Source organism: Dendrobates tinctorius, unplaced genomic scaffold (assembly GCF_039654945.1).
Source record: "Dendrobates tinctorius isolate UK_male_01 unplaced genomic scaffold, ASM3965494v1 ptg000503c, whole genome shotgun sequence".
Lineage (NCBI taxonomy): Eukaryota > Metazoa > Chordata > Amphibia > Anura > Dendrobatidae > Dendrobates > Dendrobates tinctorius.
The window spans coordinates 946,054-967,216 of NW_027362162.1; the positions used below are offsets into that span (position 1 = coordinate 946,054).

A 21,163-nucleotide genomic window follows, 5' to 3' on the forward strand; every position below is an offset into this window, starting at 1 on the left:
TGGAGCTGTTTTCACATACCATGCCTGGATTATCAAGTCAAATGGTGAATTACCCAGGCCAAGATGAATCTGACATGGAGTGCACTGATGCACAGCCGCTGATGGATGATTCTGCTGGTACATTCACTCAGAGCACTACATTGTCCTCGCAGTGTACAGAGCCAGATTCTGACCCTGATGAGACTCGGGTGCCCCTTCCCGCACACTATACCACCATACACGGTGACACAGAGGAAGGTGCACATGACATAGAAGAGGAGGTGATGGATGACCCAGTTGTTGACCCAGATTGGCATCCATTGGGGGAAGAGGGTGCTGCTTCCAATAGCTCAGATGAGGAGCATCCACAGCAGACATCGACATCGCAACAGCTGTTATCTGGCAGGCCCATAGCACTCCAAAGACAGGTTCCAAACATGAAAAGAGTTGCTGGACAGCTTGTCCAGAGGGTCAAAAGATCACAGCGTGCTAGGCCGCAAAATGTCTGCCAAAGTAGGAAGAGTGCAGTGTGGCACTTTTTTGAACAAAATCCTCATGATCAGGCCAAGGTTATCTGTAAGAAGTGCGCAAAGACCTTTAGCCGAGGGAAAAATCTGAAAAATTTGAATACCAGTTGCATGCTTAGACATTTAACCAGCATGCACTTGCAAGCGTGGACACAACACCAAACCTCAAGTGCCACATGTGCAACTGATCACAACGAAGGTAGTCAGCAACGCTACATTGTTTCCTCCACTGTTAGCCCACCGGTTAGCACAGCAGCAAATGTTGAGGTGTCGTTGCAAGGCCACAGCAGTCAGGGAATCCCACTGTTATATCAACGAAAGACTGATTCTAGGCCATCAGAAAGAACACCAACTCCATCACCATCATCAACCCTCTCTCAGTCCGCCCTGTCCACCGCTACTTCCACCATATGCAGCTCTCAAGTCCAGCTCACCCTCCCAGACACTATGAGTAGGTCAAGAAAGTACTCAGTCTCTCATCCGCGTACACTGGGTTTGAACGCCCACATTGCCAAACTAATCTCGTTTGAGATGATGCCCTTTCGGTTGGTGGAAAGCACAGCTTTCCGCGAACTCATGGCCTATGCAGTACCACGCTATGACCTACCCAGTCGCCACTTCTTCTCTCGCAAAGCCATCCCAGCCCTCCACCATCATGTGAAAGACCGCATTGTCCATGCACTCAAGCAGTCAGTGAGCGGAAAGGTGCACCTCACAACTGATGCATGGTCCAGTCGGCATGGCCAGGGCCGTTACGTGTCCATCACTGCGCACTGGGTTAATGTGGTGGATGCAGGGTCCACAGGGGACAGCGGTGGTGGGACAGTGCTGCCTAGCCCACGGTATAGGAAACAGTTGGCTGTAGGCGTTCGACCCTCCTCCTCCAGAAGCGAAAGCTCGTCCACAGAGCGCATTCGTACGAGCACTCCATCTGCAGCTGCCACTGTTGCACACGATGTGTCCCCCTATCGAGCAGCTAGTGGAAAGCGTCAGCAGGCTGTGTTGCAGATGATGTGTTTGGGCGACAGACACACCGCCGAGGTGCTGGCCGAGTACTTGAAGCGACGAACTGAGTCATGGCTGGGCAGTGTACATCTTGAGGCAGGCAAGGTAGTTAGTGATAATGGCCGTAATTTTGTGGCAGCCATAGCCCTTTCAAAACTCAGCCACATACCTTGCTTGGCTCACACCTTGAACCTGGTGGTGCAGTGCTTCCTCAAAAATTATCCGGAGTTAACAGCCCTGCTCCAGAAGGTGCGAAGACTGTGCGCGCACATCCGCCGGTCGCCTGTACACTCCGTTCGTATGCAGAAGCTGCAGCGATTGCTCCACCTTCCCAACCACCGCCTCATTATCGACATTGCAACAAGGTGGAACTCCACCCTGCACATGGTGGAGCGGCTGTGCGAGCAGAGGCAGGCCATAATGCATTTGTGGGAGGATACACGGCCAGGCACTTTGAGAGCAGACATGGAGTTGACAGGTGTGCAGTGGTCAAAGCTGAAAGACCTCTGTAAAGTCCTTCAGTGTTTTGAGGAATGCACACGGCTGGTAAGCGCAGACGCCATCCTAAGCATGAGCATCCCACTTATGCGTCTGCTCATGCAAACTTTGACGCACCTTAAGGAGCAGGCGTCTGCAGCCAATGTTGATGAGGAGGAAGAGGAGGAGGGAATCCTTGATGACATTCAGCCATTGTCTGCTCAGGGACCTCTCCTGGACGAGGTGGAGGAAGAAGAGGAGGAGGAGGATGATGATGGGGATGATTACTTAGGGGAGGAGGATGCATCTCGTGGGGCAAGTGAAAATGTTGGCGTGGCAAGGTCTGGTACAGGGTTTGTGCATGACTGGAGGGATGTGGATTTGCCAGAAAGTGCTCCTCCACCCAGCACTCGCAGTGCATCATTGACACCGGGAACATTGGCCCACATGTCAGATTATGCCTTGCAGATCCTAAAAAGGGACCCCCGCATTGCCAAAATGATGAACGATGACGACTACTGGTTGGCCAGCATCCTGGATCCACGCTATAAAGGCAAATTACAAAACATCATGCCACAGGAGAACCTTGACCTAATATTGGCTAATAAACAAGCAGCTCTGGTAAATCGGTTGCTTGAGGCATTCCCAGCACACAGCAGCGGTGATGGTTCTCACACGAGCCATACGGGCCGGGGGCAGCTTGGCAGAGGTGTTCGTGGTGCACACAGCAGAAGTGGCGTTGGAGACGGGTTTCATGACAATGTTGTGGACTGATTTTTCAAATACCGCTCACACAACTGATAATACTGCATCGATGGAAAGTGACAGGAGACAGCAGTTGTCAACTATGGTTACAAACTACTTTTCCTCCCATATCGATGTTCTCCCACACAGGTCATTCCCCTTTGACTATTGGGCCGCTAAACTGGACACCTGGCCTGAATTGGCCCAATATGCCTTACAGGAGCTCGCTTGCCCAGCTGCAAGTGTGCTATCGGAAAGAGTCTTTAGTGCAGCTGGATCAATCCTGACAGAAAAAAGGACCCGTCTGTCAACCCAAAATGTGGATGATCTAACCTTCATTAAAATGAACCATGCATGGGTTTCCAAGGATTTTGTCCCACCTTCCCCTGATGACACATAGGGTGACAGAAAAATGGCTTGCTTTGGTCCACCTCTTCCTGGGACTTCACCTATTTCGCCTTTTGCATCAGCTGAATGTCCAACATCAACATATGCCACTTTCTAAAACTCCCTAACTGTGCTGCCTCCCCCCCATGGCCGGGGTCACCACCTAGCGCACGACACCGTGCGAGTGCCGTTGCCCTGGACAGGTGGGTAGGCCGACTCTTGGGCGCGGGCACTGGCACAGGGTCCCTCATAGTGCAATCAAGTGTCTCTGACGGTGGTGGTGCACACCCGCCGTCAGACACACCGCTGTACTATGAGGGGCCCAGTGCCAGTACCGACGCCCACGAGTGGGCCCCCCTTGCTTGGGCAGGGCCCCAGCAGTTGCAATCTTTACCTCTCCCTGCTCCTCCGCTGTGTAATCTGGGCCGTCAAATCCATACTGTGCCTGACACCGTCTGAGCCTGCCTCCTGAGACATATATTTTGAATGTGTACGCTATCCATACATGTTATCTGGGGATACGGTACCCTTTCTAACCTTTGTGCAATCACGTGCAATCCATACTGGGCCTAACACCGTCTGAGCCTGCCTCCTGAGACATATATTTTGAATGTGTACGCTATCCATACATGTTATCCGGGGAAACGGTACCCTTTCTAACCTTTGTGCAATCACGTGCAATCCATACTGAGCCTAACACCGTCTGAGCCTGCCTCCTGAGACATATATTTTGAATGTGTACGCTATCCATACATGTTATCCGGGGATACGTTACCCTTTCTAACCTTTGTGCAATCACGTGCAATCCATACTGGGCCTAACACCTTCTGAGCCTGCCTCCTGAGACATATATTTTGAATGTTTACGCTATCCATACATGTTATCCTGGGAAACGGTACCCTTTCTAACCTTTGTGCAATCACGTGCAATCCATACTGGGCCTGACACGGTCTGAGCCTGCCTCCTGATGTATAGACATATATTTTGAATGTGTACGCTATCCATACATGTTATCTGGGGATACGGTACCCTTTCTAACCTTTGTGCAATCACGTGCAATACATACTGGGCCTAACACCGTCTGAGCCTGCCTCCTGAGACATATATTTTGAATGTGTACGCTATCCATACATGTTATCCGGGGATACGGTACCCTTTCTAACCTTTGTGCAATCACGTGCAATCCATACTGGGCCTGACACCGTCTGAGCCTGCCTCCTGAGACATATATTTTGAATGTGTACGCTATCCATACATGTTATCCGGGGATACGGTACCCTTTCTAACCTTTGTGCAATCACGTGCAATCCATACTGGGCCTAACACCGTCTGAGCCTGCCTCCTGAGACATATATTTTGAATGTGTACGCTATCCATACATGTTATCCGGGGATACGGTACCTTTTCTAACCTTTGTGCAATCACGTGCAATCCATACTGGGCCTGACACCGTCTGAGCCTGCCTCCTGAGACATATATTTTGAATGTGTACGCTATCCATACATGTTATCCGGGGAAACGGTACCCTTTCTAACCTTTGTGCAATCACGTGCAATCCATACTGGGCCTAACACCGTCTGAGCCTGCCTCCTGATGTATAGACATATATTTTGAATGTGTACGCTATCCATACATGTTATCTGGGGATACGGTACCCTTTCTAACCTTTGTGCAATCACGTGCAATCCATACTGGGCCTAACACCGTCTGAGCCTGCCTCCTGAGACATATATTTTGAATGTGTACGCTATCCATACATGTTATCCGGGGATACGTTACCCTTTCTAACCTTTGTGAAATCACGTGCAATCCATACTGGGCCTGACACCGTCTGAGCCTGCCTCCTGAGACATATATTTTGAATGTGTACGCTATCCATACATGTTATCCGGGGATACGGTACCCTTTCTAACCTTTGTGCAATCCATACTGGGCCTAACACCGTCTGAGCCTGCCTCCTGATGTATAGACATATATTTTGAATTTGTACGCTATCCATACATGTTATCCGGGGATACGGTACCCTTTCTAACCTTTGTGCAATCACGTGTAATCCATACTGGGCCTAACACCGTCTGAGCCTGCCTCCTGATGTATAGACATATATTTTGAATGTGTACGCTATCCATACATGTTATCTGGGGATACGGTACCCTTTCTCACCTTTGTGCAATCACGTGTAATCCATACTGGGCGTGAGAACGGCTGGCGAGCTGTTAAGCAAGCTACAGCACCTGTGGTTTGCACACGTAAGTTTTTAATTTTTTCAGGAATGACGGTTAGGCCTAATTCCGGAACTGCGGTTGACCTGCACTTACTGGGAAATCATCGTTCGCGGGTAATAATTGTAATCAGTGATCCCCATCACTAACGTTGTTCAGCGGGTTATCTGCACCTGTAAGCGACAAACGCTGGCCTTTTCAGTGTAGCGCATATGCAGCCACGGACATGTAAGGGCATGACACACCAGTTATTGGCCAATCTCATGTGCCAGAGCCTCACGTGTCCCTCTAGTAAGCCGGACTCGGACCGCGGGGCATGACGGAGTCTCGTTCGTTAACGGAATTAAGCTTGCAATGTGTGCATCTGTTCTGTAGCTGGCATGGTTGAGGTTTCCCAGGTGGAGTCGAATTTAACCGTAGGCTCCAGTCCTGGTGGTGCCCTTCTGGACATTCCTTTAAGGTTCAGCTTTACAACCATACTGCCCACGTAAAACAAACACTTTGCCTTCATGAACGCTGTTTGGAGGGTCATGACTCGTGGGAATAATGCCGCCCAATCAGTTAACCTGCTAGAGAGATCCTTCGTTGCTCCCAAGCATGACATCACACTCCCTAGGAAGAAGGTAATGCCACTGTGGCGACCGTACTCCTGGGGGCGACACAAGTGCACTGATGCCCAGCCACTGCTCGATGAATCTGCTGGTACATTGACCCAGACCACTACATTCCCCTCGCATGCTACATGACCTGAATCTGACCCTGATGAAACTCAGGTTACCCTTCCCATATACAGTTCCATCTTACACGGTGACAAAGAGGAAGCTGCAGATGAAAGTGCAGGTTCGGCCCACCCGCCATCAGACACACCACCGTACTATCATGGGCCCTGTGCCAGTGCCGTCGCCAACGAGTGGGCCCCCCCTGCTTGCCCAGGATCACAGCACTTGCAAGGTTGAAATACTGTGCAGTGAGATGGAAGATGGGGACGACGAGGAATCCAGAGAAGTACAGGGATTCCCTAGCGAGGAGACTTATTTGATTGTTTTCAATGTTTGGACAGCAATTTTTGGGGAGCACTATACTCTGGAGAATGATAGATGGGGCCCACCATACACTGGAACATTCCAAAGGTGTACATCAGACACTGGAGCAGCATTTACAGGGCCCATTATACACTAGAGCATTAGAAATGGGGCCCATTATGTTTGGAGCATTATTTGGGCCCATAAGACAGTGGAGCTTCATCCATGGGGACCAACATATACTGTAGCATTATGTGGAGCTCATCATATACTGTTTCAAACATTATATGGGACCAATGATTCTGTATGGAGAAATAGATGGGCCTCGTCATGAGATGTAAAAAGTGAGGTATTTTTCATTGTACTATACTGCTATTTCTCTGCCGTATCGGAGCATGATGAGTTGTGGTATGTGTTAAAGGGGCGCTCTTTCGCCCAGGGCACATGAAAACCTGCAGCCAGCCCTCCCCCCCCCCACAACTTTAGCCAAATAACCCCCATTTTTCAGTGCGTAACTTGTATTATGAAGTTAATTAAGGTTGACAAGCTTAAGTAAGAAGAATTGATGCTTTTGGCATTCAAATGGGCACTGTAGGTGTGTTTCCTGTCCTCCTCTCACTGCCGACTTTTATTCCCCATTGACTTACATTGGGTTTCGTGTTTCGGGACGACCCCGACTTTTCCCTATAATTGGACGATCTTGCTCGACCCGACTTTTAGAAAAGTCGGGTTTCACGAAACGAAACGCGACCCTAAAAAATCAAAAGTCGCTCAACTCTACTAATGACATAGAATCGTCAAGACCAGAGGAAACAGGAAATCCCACCATAGTATCTTTTAAAGTCTCAGACAAACCCTTCCGAAAGAGAGCTGCCAATGCATTCCATGTAGTAAGGACCACCCACCTTCAGAATTTCTGACAGTATAACTCTGCAGGATCCTGACCCTGGTTCAATGCCAATAGGGCTCTCTCAGCTTGATCAATAGCATTAGGTTCATTATATAACAACTCAAAGGCTTGAAAAAATGCATCCACATTAGTCAAAACACCATCTTCAGGTGTCAAAGAAAACGCCCAATCCTGGGGATCGCCGCGCAGCAAGGGGATGGTAATTTAACCTGCTGCGCAGAGCTCCCCGATGAGTTAGGCTTCAAGGCAAGAAATAATTTACAATTCTTAAAATTCAAAAATTTAGACCGATCCCCAGAAAACACATCAGGAGCAGGGATCCTTGGTTCAACAGCATGTGAATGAGTGAGAAAGGCGGAAATTCCCCGCACTTCAGCAGCGAGCTGCTCCACATGATCAGACAATTGTTTAATCTCCATCAAGGAGAAAAAGAAAAAAAAAAAAGAATCCTCCTACGGCCCCAGGAAAAAAAAAGAAAATATACATACAAAAAAAAAATTCTGACCCTTTTTTTTTTTTTTTACAATTCTCTCCTGCTTTTGAGTACCCTAGAATCTGCGGTATGGCTGGTGATTCTGTTATGAATGGGTCACCGAGGAGGAAAAAAACAAAAAGCAAGCTAAGACCAGAAAACCAGAGAGGTTGGCAACTAGCAGTAGCCATGGAGCTTGCCTACGGAGGTCCTAGACGCCTCGTCACGGCCGGAGAACTAAATAAGCATAAAGGAAGAAAGGGGAAATCTAAACTACCCCAAAGCAATAGACAGCCCCCAACATGTATTGTCTGTGAAACAAGATGTAAACACAGACACAGATAGAAAGATAGGCTGAGCAAACGATGGGGCCCTCACTAACTAGAAAGGACAGGAAAGAAAAGCTGCTGTCTACAACCAAGACCACTACCAGTTTGTCGCTCTCCCGTTCGGACTCGCCACAGCTCCAAGAACGTTTACCAAGGTCATGGCAGCCACCATGGATGTTCTACACTCCAGAGGCATTCTAGTCGTTCCGTATCTAGACGACCTTCTCATCAAGTGTTCCACCTTCAAGGACTGCGAGGTCAGTGTCTCAATCACAATCGACACACTAAGTCGTCTGGGATGGTTAGTCAATTTACAAGAATCATCGACTACCCCGAGTCAGACTGTAACCTTCCTGGGAATGCTATTCGACACCTCCAGAGGTCTTGTGGTCCTTCCCAAGGACAAGACACTGGCCCTCCGTCTAGGAGTGCGCACACTCCTCCGCAAACCTCCCCGATCTCTCCGGTTTGCCATGAGAGTCCTCGGCAGGATGGCAGCAGCAATGGAGGCAGTGCCATTTGCCCAGTTTCACCTCAGTCCTCTTCAACTAGCCATCCTCAGGTCTTGGGACAAGAACCCCTTCTCCCTCGACAGGGAGTTCCGGTTGACATCGTCAACCAGGAGGTCCGTACATTGGTGGCTCAAGCCAACTTCGCTTACAAGAGGAAAACCCTTTCTTTCAGGTCAGTGGAAGGTCCTGACCACCGATGCAAGCCTGACAGGTTGGGGTGCGGTGCACCTACATCACAGGGCACAAGGCAAGTGGTCACCAATGGAAGCGACCTTGCCCATCAATATCCTGGAAATTCGGGCCATCTTCCTGGCACTGAGAACCTTTCATCACCTGCTGGCGGCCTCTCACATACGGAAACAGTCGGACAATGCCACGGCGGTGGCATATGTGAATCACCAAGGCGGGACCTGTAGTGTCCAGGCGATGAGAGAAGTAACACATATTCTCCACTGGGCGGAAGACACCAGGTCGGTACTCTCGGCGGTCCACATTCCAGGGGTGGAAAACTGGGAAGCAGACTTCCTCAGCAGGCAAGGAATCGACTCGGGGGAGTGGTTTCTCCACCCCGAAATTTTTTACCAGATCTGTCAACGCTGGGGAACCCCGGATGTGGACCTAATGGCATCCCATCTCAATGCCAAGGTCTCCAATTTCATGGCCAGGACACACGACCCGCGGTCGCTCGGAGCGGATGCCCTGGTTCAGGACTGGACCCATTTCCAGCTCCTGTACATCTTTCCACTCTCCTCCTGATCTCCAGAGTAGTGAGGAAGATCAAACAAGAGGGAGTTCCAACCATCCTGATCGCGCCGGACTGGCCCAGACGTACATTGTACGCCGACATCGTTCATCTTACAGCAGACGCCCCCTGGCGTCTCCCCGATCGTCACGACCTTCTGTCACAAGGTCCGTTCTACCATCAGAATTTAGGGGCTCTCAATTTGACGGCATGGCCCTTGAAACCCGGATTCTAACCCAGGCAGGGTTCACACCGGATGTCATTGCGACCATGATTAGGGCAAGGAAGCCAGCTTCTGCCAAGATTTATTATTGTACCTGGAGAACTTTCTTTTCCTGGTGCGAATCTCATGGACAGGTCCCACTCCCTTATTCTCCCGAAGGTACTAGGTTTCCTTCAGTCGGGCCTAGACGCCAAGCTATCCCTAGGCTCGCTTAAGGGTCAGGTGTCAGCGCTTTCAGTCCTTTTTCAAAGGCGCATTGCTACCAAACCGCAAGTAAGAACTTTTCTCCAGGGAGTTTCCCGATTGGTTCCTCCCTGCAGGCGTCCACTGGAAACGTGGGACCTCAACCTGGTCCTGACAGCATTGCAGGCACCACCCTTCGAACCCCTTAAAGAAGTTCCACTCTGTATTCTGTCACAGAAAGTGGTTTTCCTAGTGGCAATCACCTCGCTACGCAGGGTGTCGGAATTGTCAGCACTTTCCTGCAGACGGCCTTTCCTAGCTTTTCACCAGGACAAGGTGGTCCTCCGTACTGTACCATCCTTCCTTCCGAAGGTTGTGTCCACCTTTCACCTCAATGAGGAAATCTCACTGCCATCCCTTTGTCCGTTTCTGGCTCATAGAGTGCAGAAGGCTCTGCATACGCTTGACCTCATCAGAGCATTGCGGATTTACATGTCCAGGACTGCCCCCTTCCGGAAGTCTGATTCCCTCTTCATTCTTCCGGAAGGCGGTCGCAAGGGCCTGCCGGCCTCCAAGGCTACCGTTGCCAGGTGGATCAAGTCCACCATACATGAGGCTTACTGACTCAACAGTTCCTCTCTTCCGGCCGGTATCACGCCACACTCTACTCGGGAAGTAGGGGCCTCCTGGGCCATTCGGCACCAGGTTTCGGCACAACAAGTGTGCAAGGCGGCCAATTGAACTAACCTACACACATTTACAAAACACTACAGTGTTCATACCCAGTCTTCAGCGGACGCGAGCCTGGGTAGACTGGTTCTGCAGGCGGCAGTGCCCCAAGTTTAGGGTCCTGCTAGCACAATATTCGTCCATTGCTTCCCACCCAGGGACTGCTTTGGGACGTCCCATGGTTCTGTGTCCCCCAATGAGGCGACAGAGTAAAGGAGATTTTTGTGTACTCACCATAAAGCCTCTTTCTCTTAGCCCCTAATTGGGGGACACAGTTCCCACCCTGTTGCCCTTAATTGGCGGCTGTTACGGTTGGGTTCTCATATTGTTCTTTGAGCTTGTACATAGTAGCCTTCTTACAGGCATGGTTATGTTTCTTCTGTTATGTTCCTCCTAATGCTTTTGCACAATACTGGAGAAGGCGGACGCCATCCAGGGGTGTATTCTGCAGAGGAGGAGCCATAGCTAACCTTTTTCAGATTATGCATAGTGTCGCCTCCTAGCGGACAGCAGCATAACACCCATGATTCTGTGTCCCCCAATTAGAGGCTAAGAGAAAGAGATTTTAAGGTGAGTACACAAAAATCTCCTTTTTACACTTCGCTGATCTGTCACATCACAGATCGCTGTGACAGATCAGCGATCTGTCACAGGTAGTGCTGCAGGCTTCCTCATGCCGGTGCTTTGCAGGCATGAGGAAGCCGCCTCCCTGCAGGCCCCCAAAGGTCCCCACCGCCATTTTGGATTCGGGGACCTGCAGGGAAGGAGGCCCCCGCAACAGCGCTGCACATTGCTCTGCTACGGGGGTCTCAGGAAGCACGGAGGGAGCCCCCTCCCTGCCGATGCTTCCCTAAACCCACGGTACACTGCGATCGTGTTTGATCGCATTGTGCCAGGGATTAACATGTCAGGGCGGTCCGTGACCGCCCCTGACATAGTGCCGGGTGTCAGCTGTGATAATCAGCTGACACCTGGCCGCGATCGCTGATCGCTATGACGTACTATCCCGTCCATGAGCATAGGGGCCCAAGTCCCATGGACGGGATAGTACGTCAGATGGCAAAAGGGGTTAAATGGCATCTGTCTGTAGGAAAAACCCTCCTAAGCCGTCTATATGGGCATGTAGGTCATAAAAAGTTGGACAAAATGATACCCCAATATCTGCGATCTGATGTCTTATTCCAGAGAATTCAACATTCTATTCAATATGTAGATGAGCTGTTAAGATCTATGTGCTGGATGTAGATCTCCCTGAGAATCTGCCTCCACACATTATTTTACATGAAAGGAGCGTTACCAGTGTGAGACATGTAATGACTGGCAGTCTGCTCTCCTGATATACATGTCTCACACTGGTAACACTGCCTTTCATTTAACATAAGCTCTGTAGTTAGATCAGGGAGATCTACGTCCGGCCCATAGATCTTAACAGCTCATTTACATATTCTAGAGAAATCCATGCTTTTCTTAATAAGGCATCAGATCGCAGACATCATGATATCATTTTACACAACTTTATATGACCTACATGTCCATACAGATGGCTTAGGCCTGTTTCACACATCCGTTTTTTCACACTTTGGCGGACGTCAAAAAACGGATGTGTGAAACAGGCCTTAGGAGGGGTTGATCCTACTGATGTAGTCTTTAAAAAGAATACCTAAGCTATTTTTTTTTTTTTTTTTTTTTTATTTTGTCCAGAATGGAAAGTTATGAAACTTTCCAAATATCTTCATTAAGGAATTTGTTTTTATTGCTGTTTAACAAAACAAAAAAAAACACCTGTAAATGGCGGCTTTTCCTCAGTCTCTCTGCCTGCCTTCAGCTACATTGCTATCAGAACGTATTCCTTTGGAGTACAGATGATGGCAGTGATGAGTATTGCCTGACTCCTGAGTGTTCTGCTTATCAGAACGATCTCCTGCAGCAGCCTCAGGGACTGAACATATTTTTCGAGTACACCGATATCACTTGGTTAGCATCCGAGCATTCTAGGATATCACCTTATCCAAGCACGTTCGCTCATCACTAGTGCTGTCCCATCACTGCCATCATCTGTACTCCAAATGCGTGCACTCTGATATTAATGCAAATAGACTGGGCAAAATCCGGGGTTTAGAAGCAACTTGCATGTTTTTTGTTTTTTTTTTACTGGAATGAAGACAAATCCCCTAATAAAATAATTTGCAAGGTTTTATAATTTTTTTTGTTTTCTCCCCCAATGTGGACCTGTGCACTAGCACGTACACTAGTATTGGTCTATGTGCAGTCTGTTGCACAAACGAATCAAACATACATTTGTCTGAATTTAGGCTCGGGGTAAGTTCAGGCAATTATTTTTACAGTCTGTGTGCAGCCAGTATTATCCCATTATTATCTAAGGTCTGCATAATATAAAAACCTCCACCAAGAATGATGATGCATTTTAAAACCTTGACCAAGAACTTAGGCTACGTTCCCACGATGAGTTTTGGGTGAGTTTTTTTTAAATTTTTTTTATACAATGCTTCTTTTTGAAAAGAAGGCGCGTAATCTATTTTACTTAAAGGGAATCTGTCACCTCGTTTTTCCGCTATAAGCTGCGGCCACTGCCTTTCGGGGCTTATCTACAACATTCTATAATGCTGTAGATAAGCCCCTGATCTAACCTGGAAGATAAGGAAAACAAGTTTTATTATACTCACCCGGGGGCGGTCCAGTCCGATCCGATGGGTATCGCAGGTCCGGCGCCTTCCATCTTCTAGAGATGATGTCATCATCCTCCTTGCTTTGTGTCTTGGCTCCTGCGCAGGCGTACTGATCTGCCTTGTTGAGGGCAGATCAAAGTACTGCAGTGCGCAGGCACCGGGAAAGGTCAGAGAGGCTCAGCGCCTGCGCACTGCAGGAATATGCTCTGCCCTCAACAGGGCAGATCAGTATGCCTGCGCAGGAGCCGTGACACGAAACAAGGAGGATGATGACATTCACTGCATGAAGATGGAAGGCGCCGGACCTGCGACACCCATCGGATCGGACCAGACCGGTCCGCCCCCGGGTGAGTATAATAAAAGTTGTTTTCCTTATCTTCCAGGTTAGATCAGGGGCTTATCTACAGCATTATAGAATGTTGTAGATAATCCCCAAAAGGAAGTGGCCGCAGCTTATAGCGGAAAAATGAGGTGACAGGTTCCCTTTAATGGGTGCAGAAATAGCGCAGAAAATCTGCAATATCAAAAGCTCATCGTGGGAACGCGGCCTAACAGGTGTTTGCACGGACTTCTGTGAACACTTTCTTGGGTGCGTTTAGGAGAGTACACTTGCTCTGCTTCATTCTTGGATATATAATTACTAATTTTATTGTATTTTATTTTTTTTCAGCTCATTTTCATCATGTCATTGAACAGCTGAGGTTTCGGCAAGGTACCGTCCTGAGCATATTTCTGTCTGCTGGTATGTAATGTTCCATTTTCAGACTATGAATAGAATTTTATTTTTATCATTTTGTCTTGTTTTTTTTTTTTTGTATTTTTTCTTTGCTTAATTTGCACAATTGAGGCCATTTTATTTTTCTTGTAGCTTTTCAGTTTTCATACACTGCAGTGTTTGGAGCATACACCGCTTTTATCTTCATAAGAACAGGTGAGAACGTGTGGCGTTTAGTCCTGATACAGACTTTGTTTCATTGCCATTTTTTTAAATATTATCCCACAAGTAGTAATGGATTAAAACAAAACAAACAAACAAATAGAAATGTAAAAACTTTCAGTTATACTTTTCTTTTAAGCTATGTTCACATAAGGTCAGGAAAAACCAAGATGGAAACTCTCGATTTGTCAGACATGCGCCACCGTATCAGCGCTGTTGACAGTAAGGTTATGAAATTAAAAACTTGCCGCGAGTTAGTTCATTTTATTTTATTTTTTTTTTTTTTCTCCTGTTTTTTTTCCTGGGGAACATGTTTTAAAATATTTGCATTTTGGGAAGAATTTCAGCAGTGTTAGTAAAGATTTTAGGCACAGAATCCATGTTTACTTCCTGACAATGTGAACATGCTCCTAGGCTTCTCATAACTTCTTAGAAAACTGCTCCATAGCGCAAAGTGTGAACTGAGCCTTTGAAAAAAAAAAAGTGTTTTTTGTTTTCTTATTTCTTATTGTAGTTTAATGTTAATTTGAGATTTATCATGCCATGGCTCGTGTGTGGTTGTTGTGTGTTGTTTTTTTTTTTTTGTAAGCTGGGGAAAATGACTGATACACTTTGCATGATATATTTGAGTGATGGGCAATAGTCTTTGTCCACTTTCACCCGGGAGCATGACATGAAGACCACATCTAATAATTGTCATTCGGTCACTTTGCAGCTTGGAAAACGAGGCCGGAGTGGGTCACACCGTGGCTTTGGCCATGACACAGGTCATGTAGCTAAAGATCACTTTGTGCCACTTCTACATCCCCGCATAATGTGAATGTAATGGAGGTTGTATTGCAAACCGCAAGGTGCTGTGACCTTGACAAGCAAATCACAAAAATTCAGACCGTTGGATTTGTTTTTGTGTCTTTGTATTCTCACTGCAATGCAATCACATTCACTTGTATTACTCTGCAAAGTCGTAGCAGCATATTGCGATCTTTGGGCTTGCAACCAACATTGCAGCCAAAGCTGCTGCATAGCCATACCCCAATGGTATATGCACACAGTGGTGTTTTTTGAACAGAAATTGAGCAGAAACTCCCCAAATCCTTTTAACCCCTTTAACCTCCTAGGTGGTTTGCACGTTCATGACCGGGCCAATTTTTACAATTCTGACCACTGTCCCTTTATGAGGTAATAACTCTGGAACGCTTCCATGGATCCCAGTGATTCTGACTTTGTTTTCTCGTGACATATTGTACTTCATGTTAGTGGTAACATTCATTCATATAACTTGCGTTTATTTGTGGAAAAAAAAAAACGGAAGTTTGGGGAAAACTTTGAAAATTTCGCAATTTTCAAAGTTTGCATTTTCATGTCTTTAAAACAGTGAAATATGTCACACAAAATAGCTAATAAATAACATTTCCCACATGTTTACTTTACATCAGCACAATTTTGGAACCAAAATTTTTTTTTTTTATAGGAAGTTATAAGGGTTAAAAGTTGACCAGCGATTTCTCATTTTTACAACACTATTTTCTTTTACAGACCACATCACATTTGAAGTCACTTTGAGGGATTTATATGATAGAAAATACCCAAAAGTGACATCATTCTAAAAAGTGCACCCCTGAAGGTGCTCAAAACCACATTCAAGAAGTTTATTAACCCTTCAGGTGCTTCACGGGAATTTTTGGAATGATTAAAAAAAATGAACATTTAACTTTTTTTTTCACAAAAAATTTACATCTGATCCAATTTGTTTTATTTTTACCAAGGGTAACAGGAGAAATTGGACCCCAAAAGTTGTTGTGCAATTTGTCCTGAGTACGCTGATACACCATATATGCATGTAAACCACTGTTTGGGCGCACGGCAGAGCTCAGAAGGGAAGGAGCGCCTTTGACTTTTTCAACGCAAAATTGGCTGATATTGAGATCGGACGCCATGTCACGTTTGGACGGCCCCTGATGTGCCTAAACCGTGGAACCCCCCCCCAATTCTGACTCCAACTCTGACCCCAACACACCCCTAATCCCAACCCTAACTTTAGCCCCAACCCTAACCCTAATGGGAAAATGGAAATAAATACACTGTTCAAAAAAATAAAGGGAACACTAAAATACCACATCCTAGACATCACTGAATGAAATATTCCAGTTGCAAATCTTTATTCATTACATAGTCGAATGCGTTGAGAACAATAAATCATAAAAATGATCAATGTAAATCCAAATTAATATCCCATGGAGGTCTGAATTTGGAATGCTAATCAAAATCAAAGTGGAAAATCAAATTACAGATTGATCCAACTTCAGTGGAAATGCCTCAAGACAAGGAAAAGATGCTTAGTATTGTGTGTGGCCTCCACGTCCCTCTCAGTATTGTGTGTGGCCTCCATGTACCTGTATGACCTCCCTACAATGCCTGGGCATGGTCCTGATGAGGCGGCAGATGTTCTCTTGAGGGATCTCCTCCCAGACCTGGCCTAAAGCATCCGCCAACTCCTGGACAGTCTGTGGTGCATTGTGACCTTGGTGGATGGAGTGAAACATGATGTTCCAGATGTGCTCAAGATGTGCTCAATCGGATTCAGGTCTGGGGAATGGGCGGGCCAGTCCATAGCTTCAATGCCTTCATCTTGCAGGAACTGCTGACACACTCCAGCCACATGAGGTCTGGCATTGTCCTGCATTAGGAGGAACCCAGGGCCAACCGCACCAGCATATGGTCTCACAAAGGGTCTGAGGATTTTATCTCGGTACCTAATGGCAGTCAGGCTACCTCTGGCGAGCACATGGAAGGCTGTGCGGCCCTCCAAAGAAATGCTACCCCACACCATTACTGACCCACTGCCAAACCGGTCATGCTGAAGAATGTTGCAGGCAGCAGATCGCTCTCCATGGCATCTCCAGACTGTCACATCTGTCACATGTGCTCAGTGTGAACCTGCTTTCATCTGTGAAGAGAACAGGGCGCCAGTGGCGAATTTGCCAATCCTGGTGTTCTGTTATAAATGCCAAGCGTCCTGCACGGTGTTGGTCTGGGAGCACAAGCCCCATCTGTGGACATCAGGCACTCAGACCATCCTCATGGAGTCGGTTTCTTACCGTTTGTGCAGAGACATGCACATTTGTGGCCTGCTGGAGGTCATTTTGCAGGGCTCTGGCAGTGCTATTCCTGTTCCTCCTTGCACAAAGGCGGAGGTAGCGGTCCTGCTGCTGGGTTGTTGCCCTCCTACAGCCCCTTCCACGTCTCCTGGTGTACTAGCCTGTCTCCTGGTAGCGCCTCCAGCCTCTGGACACTACGCTCACAGACACAGCAAACCTTCTTGCCACAGCTAGCATTGATGTGCCATCCTGGATGAGCTGCACTACCTGAGCCACTTGTGTGGGTTGTAGAATCCGTCTCATGCTACCACGAGTGTGAAAGCACAACCAACATTCATGAGTGACCGAAACATCAGCCAGAAAGCATTGGTACTGAGATGTGGTCTGAGGTCCCCCCCTGCAGAACCACTCCTTTATTGAGGGTGTCTTGATAATTGACAATAATTTCCATCTGTTGTCTATTCCATTTGCACAGCAGCATGTGAAATTGATTGTCAATCAGTGTTGCTTCCTAAGTGGACAGTTTGATTTCACAGAAGTTTGATTTACTTGGAGTTATATTCTGTTGTTTAAGTGTTGCCTTTATTTTTTTTGAGCAGTGTACATTTTTTTATTTTATTTTTCTCTAACTAATGGGGTGGTAAAGGGGGGTTTGATTTACTATTTATGGCGGGTTTTTATGTTTGGCATCTGTCATGCTAAAAGACGCTTTTTATTGCAAAAAATTAGTTTTTGCATCACCACATTTAGAGAGCTATAATTTTTCCATATTTTGCTCAGTCATGTGAGGTCTTATTTTTTTGCGGGACGAGTTGACATTTTTATTGGTATCATGTTCGGGCACGTGACATCTTTTGATCGCTTTTTATTCAGATTTTAGGGGCGCAGAATGAACAAAAACCAGCAATTCATGAATTTCTTGGGGGGGGGGGTGTTTATACCGTTCCGCGTGTGGAAAAATTGATAAAGCGGTTTTACTCTTTTGGTCAGTACGATTACAGCGATACCTCATTTATATCATTTTTTAATGTTTTGGTGCTTTTATATAACAAAAACTTTTATATAAAAAATAATAATTTTTGCATCGCTTTATTCTGCGAGCTATAACTTTTTTTTATTTTTTCCCTGATGGCGGCTTGTTTTTTGCGGGACAAGATGACGTTTTCAGCGGTACCATGTTTATTTATATCCGTCGTTTTGATCGAGTGTTATTCCACTTTTTGTTCGGCGGTATGATGATAAAGCATTGGTTTTTTGGGCTTTTTTTTTTTTTAAATGGTTTTCACTAATGGGGTTAACTAGTGGTACATTATAGGTTGGGTCGTTACGGACGTGGGGATACCAATTATGTGTACTTATATGGTTAAGAGTTTTTTTGTATTCAAATACTGATTTATTGTTAAATAAATATATTTTTTTTTTTAAATATTTTTACTATTATTTTAAAAGATTTTTTTTATTTAATTCTGACTTTTACACTTTGTCCCACTATGGGACACTTATTTTGTTCAGGCTGCTCGCTTATCTGCATGCTATAGAAGCTGTCAGCACTGCAGCTTCTGCGCACTGACAACAGAGACTTCCTGACATGCGCTGTGCATGACTGGAAGTCTCTCAGGCCTGGAGACCTGGATGTCATCATGACGTCATCGGGTCTTCATGTCAGCTATTGGGACCCCGCAACATGCCGTGGGGTCTCCGATCCAAAGGCAGAGGTGCTGTCACAGCTGACAGCCCCTCTGCCTGCTCCTGAAACACTGCGATCATGTTTGATCACAGTGTGCCGGGGGTAAAAGTGCAGGGAGCGGTCCGTGACACCTGACACCTGGCTCCCACAGCTGATACCTGGCACTATCAGTAGCGCTCCCCCCCGTGAGCGCGGCTGATCAATGATGACGTACTATCCCGGGAATAGTACGTCATCTGGCAGAAAGGGGTTAAAAAAGAAAAAAAAATTGGAGGTTGTGCTCATTTTCTGAAAACTTTGCAAAAATACTGTCTGCACATAGCTTTAAGATGCATGTGAATTGTGAGTTGCCTATAGTCAGGCTGCAATTTAGTGGTGTGTTTTTATTTTGTTTGTTTTTTTCAGGCAATTCACAGCTTTAAAATATTATATATATTACTGTCAAATTTAATCTCTCTTTTCTAAAAGACAGGAGTTATCACTTTCAGTCAAAAGATTTTAGTCTTGATTAACGTTGGGAAGTTTTCCAGGGGTCAGACTTGGGTTCTCTTTTAAAATCCATGGCCCAGATGAAAATGGCCAAATGCAGTGCTTGTTTGTTTCCAGAATAGTCTTTGTAACTTTCCGGGCAACTGTACATATAAATCATAGAGGGTTTTAACCCCTTACATCAGACATACTATTATGCCAATGTCAGTATCACCAGCTTTGATGAGGGCTCCGGCGGTGAGCCCACCTCAAAGACGGGACATGTCAGCTGTTTTAAACAGCTGACATGTTCTCGTAATAGCTGTAGGTGGAATTGCGATCCGCCCGCAGCTATTAACTAGTTAAATGCTGCTGTCACACTGACAGCGGCATTTAACAAGCGCATCCGGCCGGAAATACGCACACTGGATGACCTGCGTCACGTGATGGCGGGTCACCGATGTGTCGGCATAACAACCAAAAGTCTCCTTGAGACCTCTATGGTTGTTGATGCTGGATTACTGTGAGCACCACCATGTGGTCGGCGCTGATAGCAATGCAGTAAATCTGCTACCTATAGGCGATCTGAGCATCACTTCTATGTAGCAGAGCCGATCAAGTTGTGGCAGCTTCTAGCCTCCCATGGAGACTATTGAAGCATGCCAATAGTTAAAGAAAAATGTTTTTAAAAATATGGAAAAAAATGCAAAATATATAAAAGTTCAATTCACCCCCCCTTTCGCCCCATTCAAAATAAAACTAAAATCAAACCTACAGATATTTGATATCGCCGCGTTTAGAATCGCACGATCTATCAATAAATAAAGGATTAACCTGATCGCTAAATGGCGTAGCGAGAAAAAAATCAAGCCGCAAGTATTAAGGTTTTTTGGTCGCTGCGACATTGCATTAAAACGCAATAACAAGCGATCAAAAGTTTGTATCTGCACCAAAATGGTATAATTAAAAACGTCAGCTCGGCGCGCAAAAAAAAAAGCCCTCGCTTGACCCGAGATCACGAACAATGGAGATGCTACGGGTCTCGGAAAATGGCGCAATTTTTATTTATTTTTTTAGCAAACTTTGGAATTTTTTTTAACCCATTAGGCCTGTTTCACATTTCAGTTTTTTTGACGTCAGTCAAAATCCGCCAGGTTGTGAAAAAACGGATCTGTCTCTATTGTGGTACAAACAGATGCCACCGGATCCATTTTTGGACTGATCCGCTTTAGCAGCTAGAGACTGAAATTTAAAGTCTGGGAATGAGAGAGAGAGAATATTTTGGGTTAAATTTCCGGCAAGGAAATTCTTCCGGGCATGCTCAATGTAAAAAAAACAAAACAAAAAAAAAGCATATCCGTTGCCAGATTCCGTCAAATAACGGTTGGCAACGGATCCGCCGCCCTATCCGCTGTTTTAACGCAGACAAAAAAAGTTTCATTGTCTGTCCACTCAAGACAGCGGACGTCAAAAATATGGCGGATCCGTCAAAAAACGGATCCAACGGATGACCATCCGTCAAAATCCGCCGCTAGTGCAAGTCAATGGGAAAAAAACGGATCTGTCAAAAAAAATGGCGGATCCTTTTTCAAAACGGCGGATCTTGACTGACGTCAAACAACTGAAGTGTGAAAGAGGCCTTAGATAAAAAATAACCTAGACATGTTTGGTATATATGAAATCATAATGACTTGAAGAATCCTAATGGCAGGTTAGATTTGCAAACAATCAACAAACAAAAGTGGCTACCTGAAAGAGTATACACACCAGAAATTCAAAAACACATACAAATACCATAATTCAATAAATATAAAATAAATCAT

At 46.2% G+C, this 21,163-nt stretch overlaps 1 pseudogene; it reads left to right on the forward strand.

Annotated features, from left to right (window-relative positions):
- Window positions 1-21,113, forward strand: part of LOC141078106 (uncharacterized) — a 766,429-nt pseudogene extending 745,316 nt beyond the window's left edge.
- The last annotated feature ends 50 nt before the right edge of the window (window positions 21,114-21,163 follow it).